Source organism: Chrysemys picta, chromosome 5, assembly GCF_011386835.1.
Source record: "Chrysemys picta bellii isolate R12L10 chromosome 5, ASM1138683v2, whole genome shotgun sequence".
Taxonomy (NCBI): domain Eukaryota; kingdom Metazoa; phylum Chordata; order Testudines; family Emydidae; genus Chrysemys; species Chrysemys picta.
The window spans coordinates 75,008,017-75,028,206 of NC_088795.1; positions in this window are offsets into that span (position 1 = coordinate 75,008,017).

Here is a 20,190-nt window from a genome sequence, read left to right on the forward strand (position 1 = left end):
TTAGCGGGTAGGCTGGGTCCCCGAGGATGACTATAGGCATCTCCACATCCCCAACAGTTATTTTGTGGTCCGGGAAGTAAATACCTTGCTGCAGCCGTCTAAACAGACCAGAGTTCCTGAAAACACGAGCGTCATGAACCTTGCCCGGCCATCCGACGTAGATGTTCGTAAAACGTCCCCTGTGGTCCACCAGTGCTTGCCGCACCATGGAAAAGTAGCCCTTTCTGTTAATGTACTGGCTGGCCTGGTGGTCCGGTGCCAGGATAGGGATGTGAGTTCCATCTATGGCCCCACCGCAGTTCTTCTTCTTCCTGGATTGGCAACTGGTTAAAAGATAGGAAACAAAGGGTAGGAATAAATGGTCAGTTTTCAGAATGGAGAGAGGTAAATAGTGGTGTCCTCCAGGGGTCTGTATTGGGACCAGTCCTATTCAACATAGTCATAAATGTTCTGGAAAAAGGGGTAAATAGTGAGGTGGCACAATTTGCAGATGAAAGAAAACTACTCAAGATAGTTAAGTCCCAGGCAGACTGGGAAGAGCTACAAAAGGATTGCACAAAACTGGGTGACTCGGCAACAAAATGGCATATGAAATTCAACATTGATAAATGGAAAGTAATGCACATTGGAAAGCATAATCCCAACTATACATATAAAATGATGGGGTCTAAATTAACTGTTACCACTCAAGAAAGAGATCTTGGGGCCATTGTGGATAGTTCTCTGACACCATGCACTCAATGTGCACCAGCAGTCAAAAAAGTTAACAAAACATTGGGAATCATGAAGAAAGGGATAGATAATAAGAAAGAAAATATCATATGACCTCTACAGTAGAGCAGTTTTGGGAAGGGTAAGTTGAAGAAATAGGTCTTGATTTTAGGGTTTTTTTTAAGCACCAGCAGCTTCTCTCTAGGGAAATCTAGGAAGAACTGATGATGGTTCCTCAGTCCAAACACAGTACTAGCTATCAGCCCTCTTTGACCTAATTAAGATCCCAATTCAACAGAGCACATAAGCAGGTGCTATTCACTTCAAGAGAATTAAGCGCATGCTTTGGTGAGTTGGGTCCTAATATAGGTTTGTTCTGATAACCATGTTGTTTTTCTTGCATTTTACTGTTAGCCGCCTACCTGTTCTTAAAGCTTAAAGCTGAGCACTTAACAATAATAGATTATAACATGTTCTATTGTGTCTCTTAATACTTCTCTAGCCTGTTTGCGTGTTGTGTTAGATTTTTTGGGGTAGGGAGGTGAGCCTTGCCTGAATGGTCACATGTAAATTTGCCTTCTACTGTGTGTGCCAAAGATTACTCCTTTCCATCAAAAATGTTTCTGTAAATTCACATAAGCCTCAAATACATGGGGAAAAAACGTATAAGAATATTATTTTATGTAAAACATTATATTCCGTAGTGAGACAAGGTAATATTTTTATTAGACCAATTTCTGTTGGAAGCTCTTCTTTGGGTCTGGAGAAGGTAATCAAAGTGTCTGAGCTAAATACACGGTGGAACAGATTGTTAAGCATAAGTAGTTCACACATTCTGTAGGAGACCACTTAAAATGAACTGAGCAATTATGGGTTAGCAGGCAGAAGGGTGTGTTACACATTGTTGTAAAGAGCCATAACACTGGTGTCTCTGTTAAGTCCATGGATATTACTGTGCAACAGAGTTACACACTACATAGATACGCCCTAAAAAGGCTTTTGTGGGCATTTCAGCCCAGATCCTCAAAGGTATTTATGTATCTAAATTTGAGGATCTGAGCCTTCTTCCCTATTTTTATAAATCAGATGTTTAATCATTCGCTATTCTGTGCTTTTTCAGAAAAACAAGGGGAAATTATGAACTTTCTAAAAATCGGGTTGGCTGATAGAAATTGTATATTAGATAACGTAACATGTACATAAAGAAAAGATGAGAGTATGCTCTATTAATAGCTTACAGTTTAAAATATAAATATCCCTTCTTCACCTCAGCATTTCTCCAGTAACTGCTAAACTATTAATGGAGCACAGATTTGCATTCTATTTATATCTTTGCTTAGTTGCCTTTATATATAAGCATACATCTTCCATGACTAATATATAAGTATGCTATACTTGGGTATTCAACTAGACACTTTCCCAAAGGTATTTTTAAATATACACCTGTTATTTACACACCCTTACCTTGTGTTCTTTTTGCTTACAGTGCCAAGTCTGAAAACACTGTTCTTTCTAATTTCTATACATCTTCCCATTGCACTGGATCTGCACTAGCCTTTCCCGCTGTTGTTCTCATAGTTCCAATGGTGGAAGTGCAACTTAGGCCATCTAGTTGCATTTTAATTTAGGGGTCAGTCTGGAGGGATTATAGTCTCTCAAACTAATCAGAGCAGTTCTAGAGGACATGATGTTTATAACACCAGTAGCCACCTGAGCCTTGTCTGCACTAGAGCATTAAGTCTGGAAAAGTGGTCTCTTTCACTCACTCCAGAATGAAATCAGCCAATACATCTCTCAGAGAAACTAGTAAAACTCTCCTAATAGCCTGAAGAAAAGCTTTCGAGCAACACAGAGCTTGTCTCCCCCACCAACAGAAGTTGGTCCAATAAAAGATGTTACCTCACCCACCTTGTCTCTCTAATATCCTGATACTAACCTGGCTACAACTACTATGCATACACACAGTATGACAGTCATTTCTCAGTCTACTAGATATCTTATAAACTCTATAAATAAAGACTAACAATGACTAACATATATACAACTGGAAAACAGTGAAATAAAATAGAGCAAGCAATTAAACAAAACATCATACTTAGAGACCTGCTTAAAGTTATTTTCGGTTAGCAGAAACCTTGATTGCAGGGAAGACACAATCTAAGGTAATATTACCTTGCAGCTTCATGACCAGCAGCTCTCCTTACTATAGTCAGAGTACCTGTGCTGTTACACAAAATCCCCACTCCTATACTTTCTGGAAATAAATTATTCTCTTTGATTTTAATCCTTTCATTGTGTACTGAAGTTTACTATACAAATGGGTATGTTTTCTTTCAGTGACTGTAACTTCCACACTTTATAATTGGTCCCAGGAAACTGGAATATGCAAAAGGCAATTGCATCACTGACAAAATATATTATATTCAAACCCATATTTGTCTCTGTCTTATCCCTCCCCTTGCTTCATCTATTTTGGAGTTGTATTAACCACAAAATATATTCTATTTTTATGGTTGTGTATTTAATAATAGGTCAAAGCCTCTGGGCTTTCACACTTGAGTGGTTTATATCCTTGGGAACCTGCTTACAGAGAAAGCTAGACTAATCAAAATAACTAAGACATCTAACTAAAACAAGGGTCTAAAATAAGGATTAATGTCAGAGTCCATCACAACACCCTATTTAAACACTGTAATGTATCCAATTGTAATTGGTATGTTAAAAAAGACAACATGCCAGTATCAAATCTTACCTATCATTGTGATATATGTATTTGTGACTGTGTCAGATGGGAGAACAATCTGGCAGTCTGATGTATATTTAGTGTTTAAAGAAAGCCATTGTACTTTTGGGCATAAGCTTTCGTGGGTAAAAAAACCTCACTTCTTCAGATGCACTCCACGTCAGTTTCATAGATTCATCCATTGTAAGGCCAGAAGGGCCCACTGGGGTCATCTCATCTAACCCCCAGCATGACACAAACCATAGCATGTCACCAAATTGTTCCTGCATCAAACTCATGACTCAAGGCTGAGCTACAGTGTGTTTCTTAGGGGGAAAAGTCCAATCTTGATTTAAAGAGTTCAAGTTATGGAGAACCCACTATGTCCCTAGATAAATTGTTCCAGTGGTTAATTACCATCATTGTAAAAACAAAAAAAGGGGGGGGGAAAGTACCATACTTCTAGTCTGAATTTGTCTAGCTTCAGCTTCCAGTCATTGGATCTTGTTATGCCTTTGTTTTCTAGATTAAGAAGACTTCTACTATCAGAAATCTTTTTCCCACATAGGTACATATAGGCTGTGATCAAGTGATTTTTTTGTTAATAGATGGGGTGACCAAACATACTGACCCTCCAAGCAGCATATGATAAACTTCAGAAGTTCAAGAGATGAGCGCACCTGTTGGGGCTTGAGGATTCTGCCCTGCAGTGGGGTGGTGGGGGTAGGGGCTTTTGCCTTGAGGGGAGGGGAGGTTTTGGGGCTTCAGCCCTATGGAAGGTGCTTGCTGGGGCTCAAGGCTTCAACTGAAGCCCCAAGCCCCATCTCCCCACAGGGAAGAAGCCCCTAGCCCCACCACCCTGCCATGGGCAGAAGCCCCAAGCTTCACACCTTCCAAGTCTAGTAGGTAGAGAATGGTGGGCCATGAGGGGCTCTTTAAGTGTAAAAGAGCCACATGAGGCTCTTTTGGTCAGCCCTGTAATAGACTGAACTTCTCTAGTCTGTCAGTGTAAGACAGGTTTTCCAGACCTGGAATCATTCTTGCAGCTCTTTTCTGTAACCTTTCAAATTTGTCAACATCCTTTTTTAAACCTGAACTGGGCACAGTATTTCAGTAATGGCCTCACTAATGCCATATATAGTGGTAATGACACCACCCTATTTCTTCTGAGTATTCCCCTATTTATACATCCAAAGATTGTGTCTCTCCTCCTAGCCACCACATTGCACTGGCAGCTCATGGTATGTTTGTTATCAACCATAACCCCTAAGTACCTTTTCGAATCATTGCTTTCCAAAATACAATTTTTCCACCCTATGTGTGACCTGAATTCTTGGTTCTAAGATATATGATTTTATATTTAGATGTATTAAAATGCAGATTGGCAAAATGACTCCAGCTTATCATGCAATCCAGAGCACCCTGTGGAATTGACTTTTCCTTATCATTTGCACAGGCATGTTCACTGCCAACAAAGCGTAAGTGAAACTTCATTTCTCAAGCTTCTTTGTGTCACTGCAAAATATATTTCAGGTTTCAGAGTAGCAGCCATGTTAGTCTGTATCCGCAAAAAGAACAGGAGTACTTGTGACATCTTAGAGACTAACAAATTTATTTGAGCATAAGCTTTCTTGGGCTACAGCCCACTTCATCGGATGCATAGAATGGAACATATAGTAAGGAGATATATATACACATACAGAGAACTTGAAAAGGTAGGAGTAGCCCTACCAACTCTAAGAGGCTAATGAATTAAGATGAGCAATTATCAGCCGGAGAAGAAAATCTTTTGTAGTGACAATCAAGATGACCCATTTCAGACAGTTTGACAAGAAAGTGTAAGGATACTTAACATGGGGAAATAAATTCAATGTGTGTAATGGCTTGAATAAAGACTGGGAATGGCAGAGCCATTACACACATTAAGCAGTGACCCACCAACAGGGATTCTTGGGCCCCTGGATTCTTGTAAGTGCAGACTCAGTAGCCCATTCCACCATCATTCTATTTTCACCAGCCTAATTGAGTATTCTGTATATGAAATCTCTGACAAGACCATTAGTTTTGAGACTGAACAGTAGAACTCCATTATCTCTCTTATTGTTTGATGTTGCAATTGAACCACTAGTCATATCCATTCATGCAGAAAATGAGATAAAATGAATACCAACAGAGGACTTAATACATAAAATATTATTTTATGGAGATGGTGTATTGCTATTATTAACAAACATCCTTTAAAGCAAGTAATGTTTTAATATGGAGCATATTTGGGATCCAAAAACTAGGCTGAATCCTGCAAAATTTATTAATGAGTACACTCCTATCGAAGTAAGTTATTTATACGTTTGTGGAAAGTAAAAACAGTAAAAAGAATAGGGTATTGAAATAACTTTATATGGAATTATATTACTTTCTTAAGCTCATGTTTGTTTCCCTGCAGTGCCGGCTCCAGGCACCAGCTTAACAAGCAGGTGCTTGGGGCGGCCAAGGGAGAGGGGCAGCATGTGCAGCAATTCGGGGGCGGCAGGTCCCTCACTCCCTCTAGGAGTGAAGGACCTGCTGCTGAAGTGCCGCCGCCAATCGCGGCTTTTTTTTTTTTTTTTTTTTGCTTGGGGCCGACCCTGTTTCCCTACAGCTACACTAGCAAAAGAGATAAAACCCAACTTGATCCCTAGAAAGAAGAACAGTAGTACTTGTGGCACCTTAGAGACTAACAAATTTATTAGAGCATAAGCTTTCATGGACTACACCCCACTTCTTCGGATGCATATATGCTCTAATAAATTTGTTAGTCTCTAAGGTGCCACAAGTACTCCTGTTCTTCTTTTTGCGGATACAGACTAACACGGCTGCTACTCTGAAACCTGTTGATCCCTAGAGTACCTTACGAGGCCCTCACCACTGTCAATTCACTTACTATTTTCATTACCCTTTGTTTCTGTTCTTTCAGATGGCTTTTATGTTCATATGATAATGACCCTTTTGCCGTGAGGGCTAGGAGGCAGAAAACTCACTGAAGATCCCTTTGCTGAGATTTCCTAATATTGCTCAATTCAGGGACATGGACAAACTTGGTTTGTTTGGGACAGGGAGAGGGGGCTAGTGTTAAAAATAATAAAATAATAGTTTTTGAATATCTCTTTAATGAATAGTTTTGTACCAGGACTAAATCTATTCACTTTTAATTCAGTTAGTTAAACAAGCATGCATCGATGATGGACACTCAGTGTTTCCTTTATTTATTAATGTAATCCTTCAATTTTTTAGACAGGGCTGAAGACCTGCCCCTGCCCTGCCCCAAACTCTTAGCTCTCTATGCCCATGAATGTCCATCATGGTATATGGAGGGAAACTACTCAGCTGTCCTACTCCCAAAATTTGCAGATCCCAGGATATTACTGAAATATCAATTTTCCTTCAAGTGGAGTCCTTGACAGTGGAGTTTCATTGGAGCCGTTCCTAGTCCTCTTAATCCTGTTGGCCAATGTTAACTAATTATACTTTTACCTGACTTAATATATTATCTCAAAGTCTTAATGGACCCAGAATAATAATAATAAATTATAATTAATGAATAAATATTACTTACATAGCATCACAAATTTACACTGACCTTGCCAAACACAGAGAAAGATATGTTCCTTGTGCTAGTGTTTACAATTTAAGATTTGCATGCATTCTTTCTTTCTTTCTTTTTGAATAAACTCAATTGTTGAACAGTCCTGCATACAGTCACACTGTTTCTTATTGGTAACTTTCTGTTCTTTACATTCTTATTTTTCAGAGGAACTGCAGTATGTTGTGCCTTAATTATGATATCTTTTAATATTGTTCTCATTGCACCTTATTCTATAAAGGCCTTATCCCTTAGAGTCAAGGGGAATCTTCTGGTGACTTCAGAGTGCTTTGGATAAGGTCCGATGGCCCTGACTCAGCAAGACGTTTAAGTATGTCCTTAAGCACCATTGACATCAATGGGATTTAAGCACATAAAGTTAAACACATTCCTAGGTACCATCCTGAATAAGGAAGATTTCCTGAATCAGGACCTTTAACGGTTTCTCCTTTTGTGCTTAATCTGTGTTTTCTTGGTTTCTTTTACGGATTTCAACTGTTCCTTGAACCTTTGTTTTTTTTCTTTTGGAAAGAAAACCGGCCTGCACTTGATACAATGTAGCCCTCCTGGTTTTTTAAGTAAGCCAAATGAACATTTCACAGGAGATAACCTTAATTCTTCTGGTATCCATTCTATAGTCAAGTTATATTCTTTATTCTAAAGAATCTCTTCACTTCACTGTCAACCTCCAGATACTTCAGCCTCTTCTTCTCTGAAATCCCTTAAGAAGTGGCCTCAGAATTAGTACAGAATATTATTTTTGTTATTCCATAATGGGGAACTATAGCTATCTCCTTTTGAATTCTGCCTTGCTTATATAGTTACCCACACTTTTATCAAGCATCTTATTTCCTGGAAAAGATTATTCTGAATTGCTTTTTTAAATCTGGAAGAAAAAAAAAAAGCAGGTTTTCCATTTCCTCTCATTGCAAGTGCACAGATTCGAGAACTAATGAATTCCAGAGAATATGCTGTTGTTTTTTAAAAATCAAAAATGTATTCTCATCTAGCTCCCCAACATTAAAATGTATAACTAATAAGCAAATTTCTTCTTCTTCTGTAAGCAAGTTCAATATGTTTCACCCTGTTCAGTTGTGATTTGTTTATTTTAATATAATTTTTTGCTATATCAATCTGGTATAGTGGAACATAGTTATTTGGCCTATATTGTTTCCAATGTGATTTTCTCCTCAGTGACTCAGCCAAATATAGATAAATAAAGTGTCATTTAATATTAGTTTGTTTAGGAGTGAATTATGATTCAGAGGATAACAAATAAGGCCTAGATCCTCAGGTGCACTGAAGCAGTGCTTGATACCACTGCTTAGGAGAGAACATAGGTGAATTTCCATCACCTTTTTGTCATCCTAAGGCTAAGCCTGAGAGCAGCCTTGGGGATACTCTAGCTTGGTGTTATTAGGCCAGCAGGGATCTCCAGAGTTCAGGATGCTCTGGCCATGCCCTCTCTCTCCCCAGCACAGCAATAGCAAACCTCTCATCCTGTCGAGGCCCAAACGTAAGATACAACATGTAACAAAGGCCAGAATGGAGGGACACAAAAGAATGATTCATGCAGGATGCTTACATGTTGTGGGATTTATTCCTTTAGTATCCTCTCTCTACAACCTCAGTTTAATGGTTCTTTATTTTTCAAGTAAATCATTTTCAACCATAAAAGCGAAGGGACAGAAAATATGTGTGGAATGTAGTAAACTCTAACATGAGTGATAAGTCTTGAAATGAGGGACATTTGAGAGTCATGGGGCTGGGAGAGAGGCAGCATAGAGCTTTACAAATGCCACTTGGCAAGACAAATTTCTTTTTCTCCTCTTAAGACAACGAAAAAGGGGCTTAGAAGGGGGCAAGGATCTAGCAGTCAGAGTAGAAAACTCATAAAGGCATATTTATACTGAGGGCTGAGTTATATATCATGTGTATCAATTATTTGTAATTAGATTTTGATTAGAGTGTCTTTCTGTATGAGAAAGCGAGGTCATAGCTGACTTTTTGTATTTTATAGCAGGTTTATTTAGAGTATTATAATTGAAATGTTGTTTGTTCCATAAGAATTAGATTAAGTTTGCCTCTAGATGTGATAGGGTAGCCCTCAGATCATGGAACTGAAAATATTTAAGTTCCAAGTATGAGGTAAGTGTTTCCAGTTCAATGGTCTTTGCTAATCTCTGTCTTTTTCTTTTTGCAGACTAAAGAATCAACTGGCTTCTGAAAACAAATTTCACAACATCCCCTGATATATTTTTATTTATATTTCTTGAATTATTTAATGTCCTGTAATTATTAAGAGCTGCTTTTTGCCCATTTGACTTTGTGATTAGTCCCATTGAAATTGATGGAATGATTCAGGGAGTCAGGAACTACTCTTCAAGAACCAAAATGGCAGTCTCTGGCCCTAAATAGTTGACCAATGAACTCTGATCTCTATAAAAGGCATCATTGCTTCTCCTTGACCTGAGCAGAAACTGATCTTAAAGATTTTAAAGAATCACAGGTCCTGAGCATGAGCAAATATTTTGAAGTTACATTGATCACAAGCAACAACTTTAGGTCAGTTTCACCATTAACATCAAGCCTTTCAATGCCATCAGTGTGTTCAGTAGTATTGTGACAATAGCCATCATTCAAAAGTCAATCCATGTCTACTACAGCTGCCATTAAAACCAGCATTTACACACACAGTGTCATCTGTAGGTAAGTATTGACTTTTAAATAAAACCATTGTATGAAACACAAAGGAAGCAACAGAGGTTTCGTCCTCACAGGACTTCTAAAAAAACCAGATGTGGTATGAGCAGTATTGTACTGAAAGGAAACATTGACATAATTTCCCATATACTGCACTTTTACATATAGATGAGTCCCCAGGCCTGCTGCAGGGGCATCTATAAAGCAGCTGTTCATGGTTTCATTATTTATCACAGAAGCAGAATAAGGCAGCAAGTCACTGTTTTCTCTCTTATAGGAGCTTTATGTTTATTTTTTCTTTGTTTCTTCATGAATCTGAAATAAACATTAACTTGGCTGAAAAATGCATGTTACTCTTTGTGATGGGAATGCTTAATTGAACCTTTCAGAGTGTACACATATAAAACTTCCTAGGTAACCAAAACCAATATGGCCAGCTCTATTTTGCCTTCTTACATCCTCCTGTTATTTGCTTTTCCTGTTATAACTCTCTCTTCTGGCACCTTGTCAGGGACTTGTCTGAATTTGGCCCATTTAATTAATCAGAGTCAATGGCTTTAAATAAAATAATGTGATCAATCATTTTTACTACAGTTTGTAGTGAATATAATGATCAACAGCTGATTGTAACTGGCTTCCAAATTGACAGCTCTGGGGCCTGATTGCCTGGTGCATTGTGGCTGCTTTTCACTGCACTGCTGGTGCGATTTGGCTCTAAAGCTAGTGTATCAGCCCCACTAAGATCCTCTGTTGCACAATCTCTTACGCCACTCCCCCTCCTATCTGCTATCAAAGCAGGGGAAAAGGGCATGACTGGTAGAAATGGGGTGTGGTGAAAACACCGCTATGTTGCTCTAATCCCTAGCTGCAGTTTTGGCTCCTTGGCAGCTACTCTATATTTACATTTGGCACATGTGGATTCGCTCTCTACAGATTTCAGAGTAAGTAAGTATTCTCACACTTCTTATCAAACTGTCTGTACTGGGCTAGCTTGATTATCACTTCAAAAGTTTTTTTCTCTTAATTAATTGGCCTCTCAGAGTTGGTAAGACAACTCCCACCTGTTTATGCTCTCTGTATGTGTGTATATATATCTCCTCAATATATGTTCCATTCTATATGCATCCGAAGAAGTGGGCTGTAGTCCACGAAAGCTTATGCTCTAATAAATTTGTTAGTCTCTAAGGTGCCACAAGTACTCCTGTTCTTCTTTTTGCTCTCTACAGAGTGACAGCAGGATTAGTGTAGAGTAGAGCACACACTCCAATTTGTACTTGATACAGGACAGCTGTAGAATAGAATCTGACTCCTGGTGTTCAAATTCAATCAATTGACCTTGCTTTATATGTTATATATTTGAGGTCAGTGGGAGTTTTGAGGATGTAAAGAACGAAGGATCAGTGCCCTCAGTGAGTGCTGTGGACAGCATATTTGTATATGTTGCTGGAATCATATCCTCCCCCAAAGGCTTTTAGGAACTAAATTGAAGAGTCTGAGTATCCACTGCCTGACACATTGTGCATCCATTTTCACCTATGAAAAGTGGGTATGAAATGCCACCATTTTGATGTGGTAGCATTTTACACCCACTTTGCATGTATGTAAGCAGCTACACAAAATGCAAGGCATTGCTGAATTAGACCCACTGTATACAGCACATCACACCATTATCTTTACTTTGGCCACTGAAAAGCCACATTAGTGACAGCAGCTGTCAGAAAATATATTGTCCACTGCATTTTTCTTCTCTCTGTCACAGTCAATAATATAGAATCATGTCTAGTTTTCAAATAAAGAGAAATATATTAAACATTTTACTGTGGCTGCCCTTGAAAACTGTCTTTTGCATGGGCCAAAATAAAACACTAACTAATCAATTTCTCTGTCTCTCAGTATTAATGGGTGCTTTGCACAGTGACACTTCATCTGAGCATTATCTGGACAAAAACAAGGCTATGCGTACATATTGAGTAAAATCTACATATGTTTTGAACTTTATGAATTAATTGTTATGTGGAATAAGTTAGTACTCACAAGGCTACAATCATTCAGCAGTGAAGTTTTTAATTTAAATCAAGGTTTGTCACAAGACATTAAAACTCATCTTCATATTACACCAAAAATAAAATCCTCTACTGAAGAAAAAAAGTCTCTGAGGAAACCTCCAATGATAAAACTTCTGCAAGGAAAAATACCCTTGATGAAATTAAATGCATCTGGCAGTGACTTTCTAGATATAATCCCTGGTAGTTCTATTTTCATGTGAGTTTCCAAAGTGAGACTGGTATAACTGCAAACAGACCTTGAACAGCAAACAGGTGAATTAAGTTACTGTTACTCACCTCAATTAAGTTTAACAAGATCGTTTATAAAACTGGACCCAGCTATTTTCTTACTTACTTTGGCTCATAAGTGGCTATTATATCACAGCAATTGGAGTGTTTTTCCCTGGTGGAGAAATGCAAAGAGCTATGAGAGCTGCTTTATGTTTCTGAAAGGTATCAGTTTAAAGTTTGTTTTTAATTTACAGTTCAGAGCATGTTGTCTTGATGTAATGCCTTAAGTGGTGGGACTTCCATTGCTTCCTTTGGAGGACAGTTCTGCATCCTAAGAGATCTTATTGTTAGGCAGCTTTCCCTTACTTCTACTTTTGTAGTCTCATTTAAACAACTTCTCTCCTAACCTACAGGTCTCAATCAAGCCACTGAGCTATCATATGTTTTAATGTCTTATATGTTACTTCCCCAACATTCTTAATGCACCACTTTCAGCTCAAAGTGAGCCTAGTTGACTCTGCTGTAACTGTAGCTTGTCACTCTCATACACCAGTACACTTCTCTTCCCACCAGGGCCGGCTCTAGGCACCAGCTTACCAAGTAGGTGCTTGGGGCGGCCACTTCCGAGAGGGGCGGCACGTCCAGCTGTTCAGCGGTAATTCGGCGAGGGTCCCTCACTCCTGCTCGGAGCGAAGGACCTCCCGCCGAATTGCTGCCGCAGATCACGATCGCAACTTTTTTGTTTTTTGTTTTTGGCTGCTTGGGGCAGCCAAAACCCTGGAGCTGGCCCTGCTTCCCACATAATGCCCAGCGGCAAGCTCACTGTTTTTCTGAACTCCAATGCAGTTGCTAGATGTGTGCTGGCTAGCTAGAAGCCCAAACGTTTCCTTATACCTACTACATTTTCCATATTGCCACTGTATCCTTCCTTGTCTGCTTGGCTGTATGGTGTCTACCCTATGTTGTGAGAGCCTGTTGGCTAATACAGCCCTACTTACCAAATGTTTGCATAAAAATAACTTTAGACTGCTTAGATTCCTAGTTCTTTATTTCTTAGTCAAGCTACATGCATTTACCTCCTTTGTCTCATCTTGCATTTCTATTCATCCAGTCCCCAATTGCATTCTTTTATATAGTAACTTTCACACCAAAAGATCCCTTAGCAAATTACAAACTACTACTTTACAATTACTAAAATGCAGCTTCATGTAGGATAGAACACCTCTCAAAGGCAGCTTGTAACAAAGCAATTATACAGTGTTCAGTGTACTAGAAAGCACACTTCCCACTGCAGTAATAATTTTGCATTTATTTTTTTAAGATAATTTTTGGTATTCTTTGGGTTGATACTGGATTGTCCTTACACTTCATGTAGAAGAGTGTACAAGGTGATTGCATTCTAGCACAAGTAGAGATAGAGAATATACAGTGGCAGAAGTTTGGTTATGTGCTAGGAGCAGTTCTCTGCACTGTGGGGTGGCAACTCTCAAATGTCTTCTGTGCCTGCTTTCTTACTCGAAATGCAAAGGATAAAAGAAAAGTGTGGTATGGGTGCATATGAGGAGACAAGGACTTAATACAATCATGCTAATGAGGCACTTCACTATCAATTCCCCTCTTAAACTTATTCCCTGCTACTAGGCTACAGTAACTTGACATGGGGGCACAGCAGTTCTTTTGATAATGCACAGTCAGGTTGCCTTGCACTCTATACTATTTATCCTGTGCTTGTTTCACATCTGCTCTTTGTGGGATTAAGTTTTTAGCATGTAGTCCTTGGAGCCCCTTTGAGTAGCACATCTGAGAGCAATATTCTGTTAAAGTCTGTCCTTCCTCTGTTATTGGTTTATTTTGTACAACTCCTGTTTGCCCATCAGGGCTGGCTCCAGGGTTTTGGCCGCCCCAAGCAGCCCAAAAAAAAAAAAAAAAAAAAAAAAAGCCACGATCTCCGAATTGCGGGAGGTCCTTTGCTCCGAGCGGGAGTGAGGGACCGTCCGCCAAATAGCTGGACTTGCCGCCCCTCCCCGGAGCGGCCGCCCCAAGCACCTGCTTGCCAGGCTGGTGCCTGGAGCCGGCTCTGTTGCCCATAAATCCCTTCTAGTTGCCTTCCAATATGGATGAAGATGGAAAGCTCACTGTATTGTGCAGATACAGATTTAAAAGGGCATAATTTACTGAGCATGTAGCTACTGACGTAACATCAAGACTGTTTGAAAAAACCTTTGCACTGTTTAATGCAAAAATATAACATTTAGTACCCATGTCAACTTATGTTATGTCCAGCTGTTAAAATAAGAAGATGCAAACAAGTTTAGAAAAAGTGTCTACAAAACATCTGGGTAGAATAACAGATTATTCAATAGGTATGAAAGGGAAACAAGTAAGGCTATGTCTATGCTAGGAGCTAAGGGTACAATTTTTAGTTTGCATACACACACACATACTCGTGCTAGCCCGATAAGAGCCAGTGCAAGTACAAATATCAGTATAGCCATGGTAGCACAGGCAGTGGCACAGTTTAGCAGTGCTGAATACAAACATGTCTGAACGCCATGGGTATATACCCAGCATGGCTAAGCAGTGCCACTTCTGTCCATGCTATCATGGTTACACTACTATTTATACTTGCATAGCTTTCATGTCTGCTTGAGCTGGGAATGACACCTTAGCTTATAGTGTAGACATAACCTAAGATGTGCCTGAATTACTGCAGGTACACTTTTATGAAAGAAAAACCTTCGATCTGTTAGGGCACTTACCTCTTCTATGGACTTGGAATTCCACAAGTTACTACACAGCAGACAGAGGGGGAATTGTTTACATGCACATTTAATATATAAATGTATAAAAATATATAAAAATAACCCCATAACCCCCCCCACAGAAAATACAGCACAAGATGCTTTAAATGTGTCTTCCGTTTGCTTAAAATGTTCTAACAACATACATATATAGCTCCCTTTACTTTAGTATCTGAGTACCTATTTATAAGTACACTTAAACAAAGAACATTAGAATAACCTTTTATCTCTTAAGTAGAAGCACTATTGCTGAAAGTAGTGTATCTTTAATCAGTAATTGTCCTCTGTTGAGTAAGATTTGCAATGTTTGGCTGTATGAAGTGATTTGTGATTCTAATAGCTCTGTAATAGTCTACAAGTTTGTGTCCAATGATTAATTTTTATATTTGAACATGAGCCAGACTTGAATTTAATTCTCAAAGCAAAAGGGCAGAGAAAATGCTTGTGCTAATACTTCTTACTGTTAAAGTAAATGGGTTACATATCCTGTAAGAAAGTAGTAAGTCCTTCTGAAGTTGGCAGTTCCGAGAAGGAATTCACTACATATTATAGTAAAGCATCCGCAAGTAAATTGAAGATGTTATTTTAGTAATAAAATCAATTACTTTTGGTTAAAATAATGTATGACTGCTTGTAAGGTAGCTACTACCTCAGTGGATCTCACCCATTACAGATACTTACTTCATTATTCCTTACTATAGGTCCCTTAAATCTATAAGTATGTGACTTTATTAATAGACAAGCTAGTTTAGAAAAGGTGTTGATTCCCTAATAGTGATATTGTACATTTTGCATTCTTGTACTATATAATATATTTCACGTGCAACTTGTTACAGGCTAAAACCTTCAGTCAGAGTGCTTGTCTGCATGGTGCACTGCAGTGCGGACTACGGAAGTGTGAACTGCAGAGCTTACCAAAGTGTTGCCCATTAACTGCCCCATGCTGACACTGCTGGCATGAACTTCAAATTTTCATTAGCACAGCCCTCTCTCAAATAGGCATGGTTCCTTTGTGCAGGGAGGGATGGGGGTGAAGAGAGACGGTACATAGGAAATCTGCCCCTGTGGAATTCATTGTGGAATTCAGGTATGCCCAGAGCAATGACAGATGGCAGGGACAAGAATAGGATCAAGACTTCCACAACTGTATAGATCTCCCTGCAGAAACAGGCTGCTCCAGTCCCTGAGGGGCATTAGAGCAACTGTTCAATATTTCTTTTTATTTCATCATTTGGTGTGTGGTCCCAGGCCTTATTTACTGCATACCAACAAAACCCTGCACTGAATACAGCATTATTAATTTCCCCCTGTGTTTTTTTTTTCTTTGGTGCTCAACACTGTAGTATCTGAGTGTCTCTCAAACATTAATTAACTTATCTTGAAAACATCTCTGGGAGACAGGGAGCATCATTATCATCACTTTACAGATGAGGAAATGAGTTGCACAAAAAAACCACAATTGAGACTAACATAACAAGTAATTGCAAGTGCCTCAATGATTAGGTGTCCAACTACAGGCAAATAAGGCCTGTTTTTTTTTTCCGAAGGTGCTGAGCTCTCAACTCCATCAGCTTCAATTGTAGTTGAGTACTCAGCTCTTCTTAAAGGTGGTCCTGAGGGCCTCAGGTTTTCACAGAATATCACAGAATATCAGGGTTGGAAGGGACCTCAGGAGGTCATCTAGTCCAACCCCCTCCTCAAAGTAACACCTATACTTTCTAGACTTCATTTTAATGAAGGCAGAGGTTGACATATATTTACCGCTATTAAACAAACACACTAGGAGTGGTGAGTGGAGTCAATTTAAAGTGATTTTGTTCATTCCTCCATTGGTCTCCTTACATCCAGCTACTACTTATGCAGATTTCTAATTTTTCTCAAAGGGTATGACTATAGTAACTTATGCTGCCATATAGTCTATAGGACAAATTTTAACACTAACTAGATGACCGCATTGATCTCAGTAAAGATTCTAGAAGACTTGTGAATACATGCAATGTGTCTGATCTGTGCCAGCCTGCTCTTGGATAATGAGGCTCACATAGGTTCAAGTTTCTAACAATCAGCTGATTATTTCAAAATCTGTATCTCCATTTTCAGAGGAGATCTGACAAGCTGTTTAGGATTACATGAGTGAGATAACAATTACAGCCTGCCACACACCTGCAGCAAGTTCATTTATAGGATCCTTGTTAACTATTTCAGCAGAAAACTTAGCTAAAGCACTGAAAATATTTCAGCAGGAATTTGTGAAATACAAATAGGCCATTGGAGTCACTCTAACTTCTCATTATCAGCTATCTCTGGTGTTCCAATCAGCTGTTTTCTTCACAAGTCTTTGTCTCAAACTCATTGCTCTTTGCCTCAATTTTTATTTGTCAGTTTCTGTTATATGCTTTTAATTAAATTGCTTGTGAAGTCTCTTCCAGTGTTAAGTAACTGATCATGTCACCAATACTTTTATCCTTTAAAGTGTCTGGAGTCTGTTTCCCATTTAATTACCTGTTATAGAATTCTTGAGAAAAATCATTATGAAACTTTATATTTTTATTTGGAAAAATAGGGAACATTGTGATGGCGTTAACTTATTATTATTAATAATAATAATAAATAATGCATAGCATGTATGGCACTCTGTTTCTAAAAACTCTTAAAATGTAAACTGTTGATTATTCATCCCAACACCCCAGGAGAGTGAGTTAGGTTTATTGTGTTGTGTGCCTGTTTGCCTTTCTATAAAACAGAAACAAGTGGCTTGTCTGAAATGACACCATGAGTCAGTAGCAGAGAAGGAATTAAAAGTACTGACATTCTCTCAAAAATACTGCAGACCCAATGGAGAAGGATTACGTGCTTCTTAGAGTGACCTGTGTAACTTTAAAAAAGTAAGTAAAAATGGAAGAAGTTCAGAATGGGTGACATAAAATCTTTAGATAGAGGCATGGAGAGTCTACTATGCTAGCAGAAACTTAAAGATTGAGACTATTGAATTTATTCATTGTCATAATAAAAAAAGCACTCATCCAATGAAATTGGAAGGAAGCAAACGGGAAAAAATAGTAACTTTAACAGATTGTGTAATTAACCTGTAAACTCATTGCCACAGGATAGTAGTGACTCCAGACATGAGAAGATTCTAAAAAGGAATACATAGCTAATAACAGATAGTTACATTAAACAAGGGGGCTGTATGTATAAGGAAAAGTGTGTGTACGTAAATAAATGCAAAAAAAAAAACACCTTATGCCTCAGGGCATAAAGCCAACCATTAGCTGATAGGAGCTTGCATCTTTCTGTGAAGCAGCTGGTCACTGACAGGATACTAAACTACATGGACTTCTGTTCTAATCTGGTATGGCAATTCCTGTGTTCTTAAAAGGCCCATAGAAATGCCATATAACGTGGATTTCAAGAGCAGGATAAATCCAGATTAAAGCTGTGTGAATAATCATCATTTTGGTTCAATGGCAATTCTGGGGGATGGGGATGCGGGGAAATTGACTATTTTTTTGGACCCAAAACAAATATTTAATTTAGATTTGAGCATTTTAATGTTTGATTTTTAAAAAATAAATTTGAAGGAAACTTTTAAACATTTCAAATCAAAAAATCATTTTTCTGTTTAGAAAATGTCAAAACAATGTTTAGTTTTCAGATTTTTGTAACTGAACAATTTGTCAAAACAGGTATGAATTTGAGAAACATTTCAGTGTTGCCGAATCTGCACTTTTCACACCGTTTCAGCTAAAGAATGTCTCCTAGTACTAGTCTTAAGTAGCTTCATTAGTATCAGAAATTATTCCAGATTGATAGCAGTGTGAGAGCAGAATTTGGTCCATAATACACAGGTTATACTATATCTGTATATTATTTAGGTCTACTTCCGATTTTCTGTCTGCAAATGTAGGCCCTGGTTCAGGAATTAACTTAAGCATGCGCTTAAATTTTATCCCTATTTAGGGCATCAATTAAGTATGTGCATGATTTTAAACATTTGCTTAAGTGGGGACGACAGCATGTGCATAAAGTTGAGCACATATTTAATTGTTGTCCTGAATGTGGATGCTTTTCTGAATCAAGGCCTTTAGAAATCTTAAATTCAATATTATAGCTGAAATTACCAGTGTTACACACAATCATTACTGCTTTTACAGTCAGTGCTTTCAATTCCTCGAAACTGGTTGAATCACTCTCACATTGCATGTCTTCTCATGCTACTCTCAGAATGATGAGCAATCTTAGAATCAATATCACTGACTGGAAAATGAAACCTTTCCAAGAGGAATGTGTTCTTCTACACTAATATATTTTATTTATTAGTGTTAAAAACTTCTGGGACACATCCTCAGCTTAATGTTAATGGAGATATGACAGTTTATGATTAATAGAGCTCCACTAATTCACACAAGATGAGGATCTGGAGACTCCATATAGGTGTGTGTTCTTTATTAATAATATAATTTTATAGACACACAATATCATGAAGATGGTTGCAATAGTGCTCATATGTAAATGAAGGAATTTGGCTCTGAATGTTCAAACTTAGCAAGAAGTGGTAAATTTAATAATATATCTGTCTGATCTCAAAATGGTAATTTTATTTAAGGTCTGTACTCTTCTAGGAAGGGAATTTTGATACTAATATGGAATTATGGTGCTCTACTATAGTCCTTATCAATATGAAATCATGTGGTAATTCCTGGGTGCCCATCACTTGTTTCAAATCAGGTCACTTGTGTAGGTGCCTAGGTATGTAGTAAAGAACCTAGATTTAGGCACCTACTCTTGAAAATATTGGTCTTCAATGTTTGATCTGATCTTTGAGTTTTTTCATTATCAGTTAATTATTTTTAAAATAGCCTATATTGTAAATATATCTTCAATCTTGTGGTTATGGTGTCCCTGATGATAGACACTGTAATGCCCTCTTCAGATGACACATGTTCATGGAGATGTGTTCAAAACTTTAAATAGCCTTAACTGTGTCTGTTGTTGTTCTGACATTATTAATCAGTTCCTCTAATTAGGTAAGCTTTATTTTCTATTGATAAGGGTTTATTTAAGGTATTCTCTAAATCTCCCAAATTAATCGATCCATTTTAGATAATCATTCAATATCTTCTATGAGTAAGAAGAAAAATATTTTATTCTGGATAATCATAAAAACACTTTCTCCTTCTGGTATAACTTTGGTCTGCTAAATTTATACTCTAAAACAATCTCTTATGAAGTATAGAAAGAGAGCTCCTGTTTAATGCATCAAGAATCATTTTTGTTAAATACTATAATTAATGGGTTTCTCATAAATCAGTAAATACTGATGACCCTGTGTCTTTTATGGTGACCCACTAATAACCT